This window comes from Calonectris borealis, chromosome 1 (assembly GCF_964195595.1).
Source record: "Calonectris borealis chromosome 1, bCalBor7.hap1.2, whole genome shotgun sequence".
NCBI classification, from domain to species: domain Eukaryota; kingdom Metazoa; phylum Chordata; class Aves; order Procellariiformes; family Procellariidae; genus Calonectris; species Calonectris borealis.
In genome coordinates this window covers 216,714,065-216,726,649 of record NC_134312.1, presented here as the reverse complement: position 1 = coordinate 216,726,649, position 12,585 = coordinate 216,714,065, and the positions used below count along the sequence as shown (strand labels likewise).

Sequence of the window (12,585 nt, the reverse complement as noted above, 5' to 3'; positions counted from 1 at the left end):
TGTGTTGCACAAGCCGAGACGTCTGTACCTTATATTGCAGGGACACGGGTGTTTGCTCTCCCTGTGATCCAAAGCTCCCTGGAAACTTGTCATCTTGGTTAACAGGAGTTTGCGGCTCAGTGCTTGTGCTCTGCTGAGAGAGAAAAAGAGGAGGGATTTGATTGCACAGACATACAGCTTCACCGCTCTCAAGAACAGAGCATGGGCATGGTGAGGTGGTGTACTTGGAACATGCTGTCTAGACATACAAAAGTAAGATGTTAAGTGAAGCAGGTAGATACAGACTAAAAGGGAGACAAATAATACAAGTCACCACGCCAGACCTGCCTTTATATGCCCATATATGACAGATTAAGGCAGCGCTGCCACGGTCTTGCCCTTTCCCCTTGTACCAACGTTGATCAGTTTCTTCGGGAGCTAAACCAGCAGAAAATTAAGCCCACAAAAATAACCCAATGGAGGAAGTGAGAATGCGAGTCTGGGGCTGGTAGGGAGAGTGGGATTGCAACAGAGCTGATTTCAATCAGCTCAACCTGTTGTGGAATTGCACACTTAAAATTACTTCCCTCTGTTGGATACATTTAAAATTGGATTCAACCCCACACACAGACTGACTGCATGAACTCCCCGGGAGCACGGTCTGTCCATAGTCTGTGATCTGGCTGCAACATAAAGGTGCTTATGTCAGTACAGGGCAGTATATCGGTCTCTTCACTTCAAAGGCAGCCACGATCAGCCTGTATCAAGAATCCCGCAGTTACATGGGGGCTGTGCTTACGTGATTGCTGCGGGGGGGGAACGGAGAGGAAAACCGTGCAGCTCAGCTTGAATGCCGGATCCACAAAGGGGGCACCATCAAAGCTGGAGTTAAAGCTGACCAGTACCCTTCAGCCCTGAACTGAGACCTGAAGAGTAACTTCCTTTTGTACCACATTCAAAATCACAAAGCCTTTTAAGAAGCATGGATGCACCCTGATAATCTAAAAAATAAATCTTGAAGCCAGGCAAGAGATCTGTCCAAAATACTCACAAACATGCCTTGTTTGACAAGGTATTTTGCCAAATACATTCGTTCAACCACTTGGAGAGTGGCTGCATAAGGTAACTGCAGTGCTTGACCTAAGGCCTGGTCCATATACAGCTGGTGTATTGCTCTAACAGCCCCTGCTGTAGCTGTATTTGTATCTGTACAAAGGTACTTAAAGCAGCATGAAATAACCAGGGCTTTAATTGTAGGTGCTTTTAAAGCCACTTCAAGATGAAAAAAGACTTTATCTACACACAGGTTAACTCAGTTCAGAAATTGTTTCAGTTAAATCTTCGTATCTTCACTGCCAAGGGATCTCACCAAAACATTCAGAACTGTATTCTTACGTTTCATTGTTATACTACTCTGTAGTAATGCGGAATCCTAAAGAGATATTCTGAAGGGATATCCTGGGATTACGATACTTACAGTTTTCTGAATTTACCCAAATTTTAAGACTCCTTTGTCTGAAATTATTGCTGAATATTTCAGAGGGAGTTCCCAAACAAAAGGAGGGAGAGGCATTTGGGATGTCCATGAACATCATCAGAATGGAATATAAAGCTACCGCTGCAAAACAGCATTTGGTACTTGAGAAAGGAATGGGTGAAACCTAGATCATTTTATTTGTGTTCTAAGCACTCAGAGCAGAGAAAGTGCTCAGGGGGGTTTCAACGAAAGGATCCATCTTGCCTTGTACTCAGGATAAAGTCAGATGTCTCCCTTCCAGTATGAGGGGGAAAAGGGGATTTCTTACACCTCAGAAGGGTCTCTTGTGTTCTGTGGGAAGAAGCCCGGCACCAGGCCCCAGCCTCAAAGACCAACTCTGTTGAACAATCGATTTTACAGTGATCATGTAAGAACCGCATTTTCCTCCCCTTCATGACGTACAGCAGAACGAGCAGTCCAGCTGCCATAGGGCATAGTGTGATGATTTCGTCTTTGTCAGCAGTACCTGTATTGATAGTTCTTACCCTGCTGTGCTCTGCTCTGCTCCTGAGCTATTCCCTGCACTGTACCAGCACAGCTATTTGTGCAGCTATGTCATGGAAGGGATCGAGAAACTGGCCCACCTATGATTCCTCCTGGGTGTTTTTCAGCCAGATCAAATCCCCAAATATCTTGGCTGATACAATGCAGGGGGAACACAAGAGCATGTGAAATGAAAGAAGCTAAATCTCAGCTGAGGGACAGTAACTTGTTATGACGTACCAACTTAGTCACCTGCAATCATCTGTCCACTCCTCTAGCAATTAGAGACAAATTGGCCTCAGCCTACAAGGAAGAAACCAGAGTTCACGAATGACTTGAAAACTAATTACAAGTCTCTAAGTCTTAGTAGTCAGGCAAGGATTGGAAAAAGAAAAAAAATAAAAAAGGAGTCCTATAGTCATACAATACACAATTACAAAGTTCCTCAGCCAAAGATCTCACTGTGAAGATGTAGAAATAGCAAGCACCGGCAAGCAAAACTGAAGGTGATGGTGGGTCAGCATACTACTGCCTGGAGGCTTCTCACCCAGTAAATCAGAAGTCAGTCCAGCAAAATAATGTTGTTATACTGGTGTGAAGTGATGAAGAAGACAGACTATGAATCATCGCTGCCCTACATATCGTATAAGCTTGTACAGCTCTGCAAAATGTATATAAACCACTTCCAAATCAGAACTATCTCTTTTCATTCTACTTTGTCCAGATAACACAATAGACTAAAGCAGTGGGAAATGTGCTTTTGGACACAAATCTATGATGCACAAGAGTAAATGTTTTCTCTAAACAAACATACAAAAGCACGTTAGCAACAATCTTCCATTTCCTCCGTAAGTTTTAGGGTGTTCTAGGGCCAGAAAAGCAAAATAGCAAAATGACAAAAGGGCCAGAACACCTGACTGGGGGAGAGCAGCACCTGGTTCCGATCTTACATACCCTGATGTTAGATGGTGTGTAATTACCATCACAAAGGAAGCTAGAATCAGTTCCAAAATGTATGCAAATAGCACATTACATCTGGTGCATATTTAACATGGACATGCATTTCCTACCATCCTGGAGAAAGGTTTGCTAAGATTTCTCTGCCTAGAATGAGTTCAAATACAGGGATAAGAACCAGGGCCGCCATTTTAGCAAAGCTGGCTCTGGATTACACTTGTTTGATCTTAGCATTGTCTGCAGTTTTATCAATTGAAATCAAAAATCCAGCTTATGCACTACCATTTCTCAGTATTTGGCTATATCCAGTTGTTTCATTCTGGATAAATGGTTAGGGCGTCATACTGGACATGCTCTCACTTGCCACTTGGTCCTTCATTTCTGTATCAAGAGACTCACAGTAAAGAGTCAGGATCTGTCTGGTACAGGTATAACAGTAATTACAACCTGGTACATTTTTTCGATGCTTAAATCCCAAATCACTCAGGTTCTCTTTAAGGGTTACTTTCTTCTTGGTTAAGTTACCCTATAGCTGATTGAAAACTCAGAGGAATCTTCATGCCATTCCAGTTTTAAATCATCCCTTACTGCTTCACTGAAGTCCTGGAATCTGGCAAACCTCTGGTGATGAATACACTTTTACATTCCAGATCTCCTTTAGCCAGGAAATTGCACAGAGCCAGCTAAGAGCACTCAGTGCTTTGGTGAGCAGTCAGCAAGTCAGGGTGAATACTAGGGAAGCCACAAGTGACTATTTGATTCTGGAAGCCTTCTGTATCTCTGGAAGTCATAAAATACAGATGGGTAATGGCTCAACAATGAGGTCAGTCTTTGATTCATTAGCTAACAGCTGAATCTAAGCACATATATTCCAGTTTTGAGGCATGCTGCTAATTCAAGCTTAAAAAGACGCTAATTCAAGTTTAAGGTGGGGAGAGTTTCTCCCTGCACTGTAAGTTTCTGAGGAGCTGTGCTGAATCCTGGTTTTGACTTAAATTTTGCATGTTTTCTCAATGATCTGAAGAGTTTTGTTCTTGAAAAAAATATGACTAGCCACTGGTAATCTTAGGTAAAAAACATATTCAAATGCTATAAGCTTTTTTGAGGGGGCGGGGGAGGGGCATAAGCGTCAAACACATTGGGTCAGCCACTGGAGCTATGCGAATTCACACCAGGATCTGACCATTTACATTTTAATCTTACATTGTGCAAGAATCTGCGGAGATGAGTGCCATAACAGAAAAGCCTGCTTTCAGATATTAAAAACAGTATTGACATGCTCCAAAAGCAGGCATGAAACTAGAGTCAGAATTTCCTCTTTTGTTCTCCCAACTACAGTTGTAGCAATACTTCCCTGCATCAGAACTTCCCTCTGCCTGAAGTCCAAAAAGCCCCTATCCATCCCGGCCCCTACTCTTCCCAGCTGTTTCCTGAAACATCTAGTCCTACTTCCTCCCATTTCCCCTTCCCTCCATCCTCCCAGCCTTACTTAATCATCCACCTCATTTTTGAAAGTCCTTTCCCTTCCTGATCCCAACCTAAGGTGAGGATAGGCATAAGGTGAAGATGCTCCTTTAGTGATCAGTGTTCCATCTTGACTGGAAATCATGACAGCAACTCTGCTTTGTAAAATACAGACAAAGAACGAGGCACCCAGGGAGAGATAGAGGGGCATCACTGAGAGGTGAGGAGGGAAAGGGGGAGATCGTAAATACTGCTTATTCACTTGGGCCTTTGGAGCATGAAGGAACTTGCTGACACAGCAGGAAGTGTGGAAAGTAGCATGGTAAAGGCAGACAAACATCCCAAGCACACGACAGCGTGTCTCCAGACTGGCAAAATACCTGCAGAAATCCCAGAACGAGCTAGGGTTGCTGCCTCTTGCCCAGCTGCCAGTACAAACAAGTAGCCCTGGCCTGTGACGTTGCGTGCCAGAGCCTTCTCAGATCTGTTTGGGTGACTGTCCTGCCCTCAGCTGTGAACAGGTTCTCTGGACTGTCGCAGAACCATGACTCTCGTCTTCTCTCCTCAACACAAAGAATTCAGAAAAAAAATAGCACAACGTTGCCCAAAATGTAAGTTTGCTGCCCAGAACAGTGTTTCCAACAGACAAGTCTGTGACAGGTTTTCCTTCCAGGATTCAGCTTACAGAGTTGCAATGGTTTTATAACACACACTCAGAATCACTTTTCTGTCCTTTAATTTTATATTCATTTTATTATGTCTATTTTACTATAGACCTACTATTACTATATGAGATAAATCCCTGTCAGTGAGCATGTCAAAGAACACTGTAGAAATGGATTTACACGTAACTTGAGCTCAACTCCTGCTGAACCAGTAAGAAATCCAGAAAAACACTTCTGAAAGTGAAATTAATCCAAATTATCCTGAACTATGTTATTTTTTAAAATGTCCTTTTACCTATAAGTGAGTAGAAATAAAAAAGAAAGCTGTAACATCAAGGCAACAAGGGAGATGATTCTGAAAGAGTGTGGTAAAACAGACTGCAGTAAACTTACCTTTCATTAGGGACTGCCCAACTTTAATGGGCTATCTTATAAAGAAAATAGTAATAAAAATAATTTAAAAATCAATTAGCTTTTCCTCTCTTTATTGATTTTTTCAAGTGTGCCTCTAGAGAACTTCCACTTCCAGTACCAGGGTTTAAAAAAAGCTTGGTAATGCAAAAGACAGACTGAATGAGACATCAGACAGGGACTACTAATCCAGGGCTACTTTATTACTCAAAATGTAACAAAAGCAGCTTATTTTTCTACACAGAAAGTCTTGGCTGCATTGGAGGACACTGTAAACAGAGGAGGGTGAGCCTGAAAGAGATTGTAATAGTGTAATGGTATAACAAAATTAGATTCTTTTGCTGTTTTTCCTGAGCTCATTCAAACTGAATGACTCTGAGGACCCAATCCTGTTCTGACTGAAGCCAGCGAGAGATTTGCCATACATTTCAGAGAGAACAAAACCAGCCCTTCAGTCATAGCACCTCTGCCAGATTTTGTTTCACACCCTGCCAAAATGTCATAGCTTGAATCACTTCAGTAGCTCGAGCCATTTAAAACTGGACTGAACAAAACCCTGGAGAATAAACTGCAGAGAAAAATCTTCCCCTGTTCTTTCCCTTATCTCTGCTCTTCTGCCTCACTGGGTTACATGAATAGCAACCAAAAACTGCAGAGCACTGACAGACATGAGTCTCTGGGCGTTTCAGATGCTTCACAAGCTGTGAAAATATGAAACCACCATCCTTCATTTCTACCTATCTGCACTGTGTCCAAGATGGACTAAGTGGATCATGACACAAAGCTTATAGAGTAACTGACTTCAGATGTTTTGGAAAAACTACACTGAATTTGAGATATTTCATGGCAGCTTCGAACATCAGTGCAGTTAAATTCTATTGAAGTGCAAACTAAAGGTCTTCAGCAACATAACCTGTCCTGACCCAGAGCACGCAAAATATCATAAAAACAGCGAGATAATGTTGCTCCACGAATTTGAATTAACTCATCAAAAAGCTGGAGAGATGGAGCACCCATTTTGCCAGGTAAAGAGCAGCTCTGATAGTTAATCCAATAGAGGGAGCTATAAAAGCTCAGGGGCAATTTGGCTGAGGACAGTGACACCAGTAATTTAATTATACTGGTTGGTCACACTAAAACCAAAGTTACACTGGAGATACAGATCACTTCAGGCCTGCCAAGAGAGCTGGCCCTGCAGAATTCCTTTGATATGATGTACATCTCAGCGCTCTCCAAATCGCTGATGAGTCACGGATTGTTCTGCAGGACACAGGAAATCTAAATAAATTAATTTTATTGCATAATCCTTTCCAATTGCTTCCTCGTATATACCTGCAGGAACTGCAAAATAACAACACACAACCCCCGAGCTTTTTCACTGGCTACCTTAGCATACTACGTAGATTTTCCAAAACTGCCAGGATAAAACCGAGGTTTCGGGAACGTGCCATCCTCTAACGTTACATTCCTGTCAAGCTGCCTCTGGAATCAGAGGAACATAAGTTGCACTAGTCATGGAAGAATAACTTAATCTAGGATCTTCAGTTTAGACAAAATGCACCATTCTAACTGGCAATAATATCTCTGATGAGGTTTCCATCCTGAATCTCACCATCTTGTCTGGGTTTGTTAATTAACAGTTTTAGGGCTGGCTATTTTGTTTTTCTTTTTGCCACATTTTCTGGGATATGTAGAGATTCTTATCAAATTATTCAATTCTTACTAAATAATTAACTTCATCAGCATAAATTAATCACCAAACCATGCTATGAGCAGTATTGCAGATGGGGAAAATGAGGTAAGAGCTCAACCAGTAGCCTCAGGCCATGCAGCAAAACTACTGCAATTATGCTTCTTGAATTCAGGCGTTCCTGTCTCCCAGTTCTGTTCTCAGACTAGATCAAGCCTCTGAATGCTTCCAATTACAGCAGATACAAACCTAGTGGAGCAGACCTGACTCAATGCAATCAGACAGAGAACGACCCTTCAGCAGGCAGGTGAACTATAGGCAAGAAACATTTAATATTGCTGTTTGCATCAGATTGGCAGCCTCTGTCCAAAGGCTTTGTGTTAGCAGACAGCAGCCCTGCAGAAAAACATGATACTGAAACTTATTTTCTGTTGACGATGGCCTTTAACCCACCCAGACAGGAAGATGTAAATGGCTGTATAGAGAAAAAGGGCCCAGAGGCATAAGGTAAATAATTTTCAAAGAACAGTGCAGAAAGTGAGCCAACTGCTGATGTATGTGGACTGTGTTTGAAACTGTGGGAAAGCTACTTGCTCACGGGGAACTGGGGTTGGGAACATTTACGTTCCGTGATGGACAATGCTCTGTTGTAAAATCTGTGTATGGAGGATTTCGTAGTTTTTGCATGTATGCCTAGGTTTCTGGGAAGAGCACATTTAATAAAACCATATTCAAGAGGACCGTCCTGAAGTAATTGTTTTTCCCCTTTAATTTTTAAGTGGTTACAAAACAATGAAGCTCTCAGTTCTTTACGCTTCACAGGGGAGAATGTACAAAGAGCTGCTTAATCTCTTTCAGTTCAGCTCTTCTATTCTCATGGGTATCCAATTGCAAGGTATCCGTATCAGTCTCTGAATTCTCAGCCGATCCCCAAAGCAAAGTGCATCCAACTGGAAGCTCTTGTTTTAACATGCTGTATCAGGACCGACCAGGTTTCAGCATGAGCATGTGAGGGTTGCTATGCCTAAATCCGTTTGACATTGGCAGAGGAGCAGTATCACAAAATCCAGCAGTACTCATTCTGATGATGAAATGCCGAGTAAGCGCTTTCACAATGCTAGGCTAATCTTAATGCTGATGTTTGCGATCTAGAAGGAAGCAAGCTATACAACTAAAGTAGGCATGTCACCAAGGAAGATTTGAATGCTTCCTGATTGGTTTTCCAAATAATTATTTCATTTGCTTCTAACAGAGACTAGCTTGCAGTTCAAGTATTATATGGTTTTCTTCACTGCAAACAGCAATTAAGGAATCAGATGGCAAGATATAAGTCCTATCACAGGATCAGCTAGGAAAGAATGATGAAACCAGACAATATTAGGGATTCAAATTAATTTTCTCCCATTATTGCCAGGCAGTCTCAAATGCAAAGAGGAAAAAAAGTAACATAAATATATTTATAGTTAAGTTAATAAATTAACACCTGTATGCTAAATTAATTTGTTAAATTTGCTAAACTAAAATGCTAAATTTGGCTCAGTCACTTAGCAACAGCTGCATCAGTTTAACATGTTTCCATTCTGCAGCTGTTAGCTGTCACCTCGGGCTGGAGCTCCCATCCCTCTACCAAAGTCAGCAGAAGGAAAAGCGTAGCTACATTTTGCCTGCTCCTCTCCAAAATCCAGCATCTTAACTCAGATGCATCTTTATCATCTATCTATGAGCTTGGCTTTGTCATCAGGTAGAAGACCCAGCACACATTCATTCTGACAGCTCTGATGTGAAGCAGTAACCCACACCAGAGGGGCAGAACAAGCAGTCACGTCTTAAACTACCATAGCAATACTCATCCGAGTGTATCCATCAATGCCTGAAGTTAAGACAAAAGTAGAATTGCGAATAAGCGTGAAAGTGCCCAAGGAAATAAGGACAAGAAAATTTCTACTGGATTTTTGTCACAGTGTAACGAACAATTTCGGAATTACAAGGCCAAAAAGAAGTAACCTAAGGGTTAGAGCACATCCCAGGGGAAAGGGAGATCTAGTCTTGGTCCAAGCTCTCTCGACTACTTAATTACAATGCTGCTGCACCCTTGGTTATTTACTTGTTTCCTGATGTAAGCGACTGTGTTTGCTGTGATCTGTGTTCAGTTCAGCACTATTCCCTGTGAGGCGGGTGTGCCTGGAGCACAGCTTCCAGACCACAACCCTCAGTGGATGCAAAGGAATGCCTACTCTGAGGATCCTGGGTAGGGTTAAAAGCCATACAGGAGCTGAACTGCTTGCCAAGACAGCATCCAGCCTGATGTGCAGAAGGGAAATTCAGAGTGCAAGAAATTTTGCCAGCCAGAAAGAAATCACTTGTCTGGTGATTTTGGAGGACCATACTTGTGAACCTACACAGATAAACTCCAATAGGATAATTCTTAAAATTATCCTATCCTTAGATATTCCTGTTTTGATCCTTGGATATTCCTGTTAGGGAACACCACTGGAACAAACAAATTACATATGTTACAGTCACAGAAAAAGAATCTCTGTGGGCTGGTGCTCACATTTTCTTGTTCAAGTGGATCAAAGAAATGGCTCTCTAGCAGCTGCAGCACCTCCACCTTCACTGAACGCCCTTAGGCAGGGCATAATGGCGTATCTAGACAATGGGGAAAGATGGTCTGCCAGGTATCACCGTTTACTATTCATCAGGCTGGAACTCCCTCAAACACCGTGATGTTTTCTCCCATGCTGTCCTTCAACAGGAAGAACTTAAGAAAATCCATAAGAATAACACTGGAGCCTCCTTCCCACCATAATAAAATTTAGGCTAAGGATGATGCCTTCATACCGCTCACCCACAAGGAAGTGGTTGGTATGCTGGAAATGCTGCTTATTTTACTAATTATCATAATTTTTCATTGTGTTGTCTCTCTTCATGAAGAGAAAAAGACAGGAATCAACCTTTCTGCTCTTACCCTGTGTATATAAGGTGACTTACCCTGTAACTACTGCATGGTCACAATCTCTGGCTGATGCATTTCAGATTTAAAAACTAAGCAGACAAAACATGCACCTAGCCTAGGCCATACAGTCATTAAAATTCTGTTAAATGCACATACATGAAAATCATACCGGAACCACATGTATTATACAGATCAAGATCAAGGTTTCCATCCAATGTTTTTACCAGTACCTGCAATGGCAGGGCCATGGCTTGTAGGCACCACCATAACACTAAGTATGAGTAATAACAGTTTGTCAAGCCTGAACTCACAGCTCCAGCATGACACACACACTTCCCAACTGCCCACTGGTACTGAAGAGAGCAGGAGTTATTTTGTGTTTATTTCCACTGGGAGCAGCACATCCTTGCATACAAATGGAGGAAAACCATCCAACATTGCAAATATATGACTAATCTCTAACAAACAGGCATCGTAAATATACCCAGGAAAAAGACTAATAAGCTAAGCGGGCCTGATTCTCCTCTGCTCAGCATCCTTCATAGTCATTTATGCTATGACAGGGAGTAGGATACCAAGAGTTCATCACCTCTTTTTTTAAACTCTATTTTGTTCTGCACCACATGTACATACACAAATCAGAGCTATTAAGAAAATCAACTTCAGAGTATATGCTACTATATTCACAGCACTAGTAAGTCCACTTAACCTTTTGTTAGCCTACAGGGACTGCATGTGGTTCCTTCCTACTACAGGAGCTAAGTTTCCTTCAGCAGACAGTCCTCATACATAGTAAGTAAATGTGGAACAGAATATTTGTGGGGAAACATGAAAAAGAAGTAAACAGGATGCTATTATTAAACAAATTCAGATCAGAGATTGCCAGTGGCTATATCTTTTCCTTGTTGTCTTCCCCAAACCCTGTAAGGCAATGTGATGACTAAGATGACAAAACAACAGCAGGTTATAAGGCCCACTTAGTAAGGGAAAATAAATTCAAACACATATACTTAAGTTACTTAAAAAAATAAATCAGCTCAGCAAGCAACCTCAATCCCCAGAAACTGTATAGGAAGTTCTCCATTTCCAAAGTGTTCACCCCTCTTTAGCCCTCCAGGTGTTTTTTTTTTAACAGCGCGGTTATTTGCAGGTGTTCAGAGTGAGCAGAAATGCAGCTGAAATTACTGCTTTGCACAGTGTGAGGAATGCTTCTAGCAGATTCCAACTACAGAGCAAGTCTCCTGTCTGGCCAGTCACTGGCAAATGAAAGACTGCTGTTTTCTCTGACAAACTGCGTTGGACTGCTGCCAAAACTTACTTCTCTTTCCACACTGACCCTTTCCCTTCTGACTGTCCCAGCCCACCTGTCCTATTCTTCACCCACTCCAAAGGTTGGGAGAGACCCCACCCAATCCAAACAAGGAACTCGGATTTTCTGCCTACTTCCAGAGCATTTTTTCAAGCACATCTAGATAGTGGTATACAAATCAGATAAAACCAAGACTGAGAGAGAGATTTCCCTTTTAGGTCCACTTTGCAAACACCTTCCCAAACTAGCTAATTAAGTCTTGGTCTACTTCATATAATACTAGAAAATTGACCTTTTGTAGACTTAGACACTATACAGAGAGTGGAATTTGCACTTGTCCAGGACTTACCAGCAGACCATGTCAAGCACTCAGTCACTTCATCCAATCATTGACAATTTAGCATATCCAAATCTCACAGGCCTAAAAAAACATGCATGACTTACACACACGTAGTGATGACATCCTGACACCTGCTAGTCATCAACCCAGACAGAGCTTGGCAAGCCCAGTATATGGTTCGCCCCTTTGCTGCTTACCTCATGTTTTCCATGAGTCTTTCCTTCACAACCTGTTAGTTTGACGTAGATAACGTGGTACAAAACAACCAGTTTAATGGGCTCATGGGACACAATCACGAAAAATCCCAAATAAGCAGGGAACTTTGAACTCGCCTGTTTATGTCACCATTCCTACCATAATCCTCACTTTTGCCTGTTTGACTCACTTTTCTTTGTGGCAACACACCAACTACTTCACTGAAGTCCTGAGAGATCATATTCTTCTCGTCAAAAATCAATTATCTTACAATATAAAAAGATACCCTTGTTCTAATACTATCTATTTTGGTTAACTCCTTTTACTTTTTACCTGATCTCCACTTGCCTCTCAATTCTCCAGCTTTGTTGTAAAGCCTCCACTTTCATCAAGGCCAGATTAGTGGGTCTGAGAGGCTTAGTGGCTAAGCTGCAGTTTGCTGGTTGCGCTGCAGGATGGCCAACGAAGAACTAGCACGCTTGAGACCTCTATTCCACAGAGATTTGGGTTTTCTCTAAAGTAATTTGCCTTTTTGCTTGCAATGCAATCCCAAAGAAAGCATTATATAGCAGCGAAGCCTCAATCTCCAAGTGTTATTT

The 12,585-nt window shown here is 41.9% G+C and overlaps 1 protein-coding gene across 3 annotated transcripts in view; it reads right to left on the bottom strand.

Moving 5' to 3' along the window:
- The window catches only part of PAK1 (p21 (RAC1) activated kinase 1), a 104,441-nt gene that overhangs the window by 79,425 nt on the left and 12,431 nt on the right, over nucleotides 1-12,585 (bottom strand). Inside the window, exons 1-2 of one of the 3 annotated variants that reach the window (XM_075140313.1) lie at nucleotides 4,801-4,942; nucleotides 29-133 (exon numbers count right to left, since the gene is read on the bottom strand). The gene's annotated coding sequence lies outside the window, so the exon portion shown is untranslated. Of the gene's footprint in view, nucleotides 1-28; nucleotides 134-4,800; nucleotides 4,943-12,585 lie in introns of those variants that run through there. The other 2 variants (XM_075140312.1, XM_075140311.1) reach the window with 2 other exon arrangements.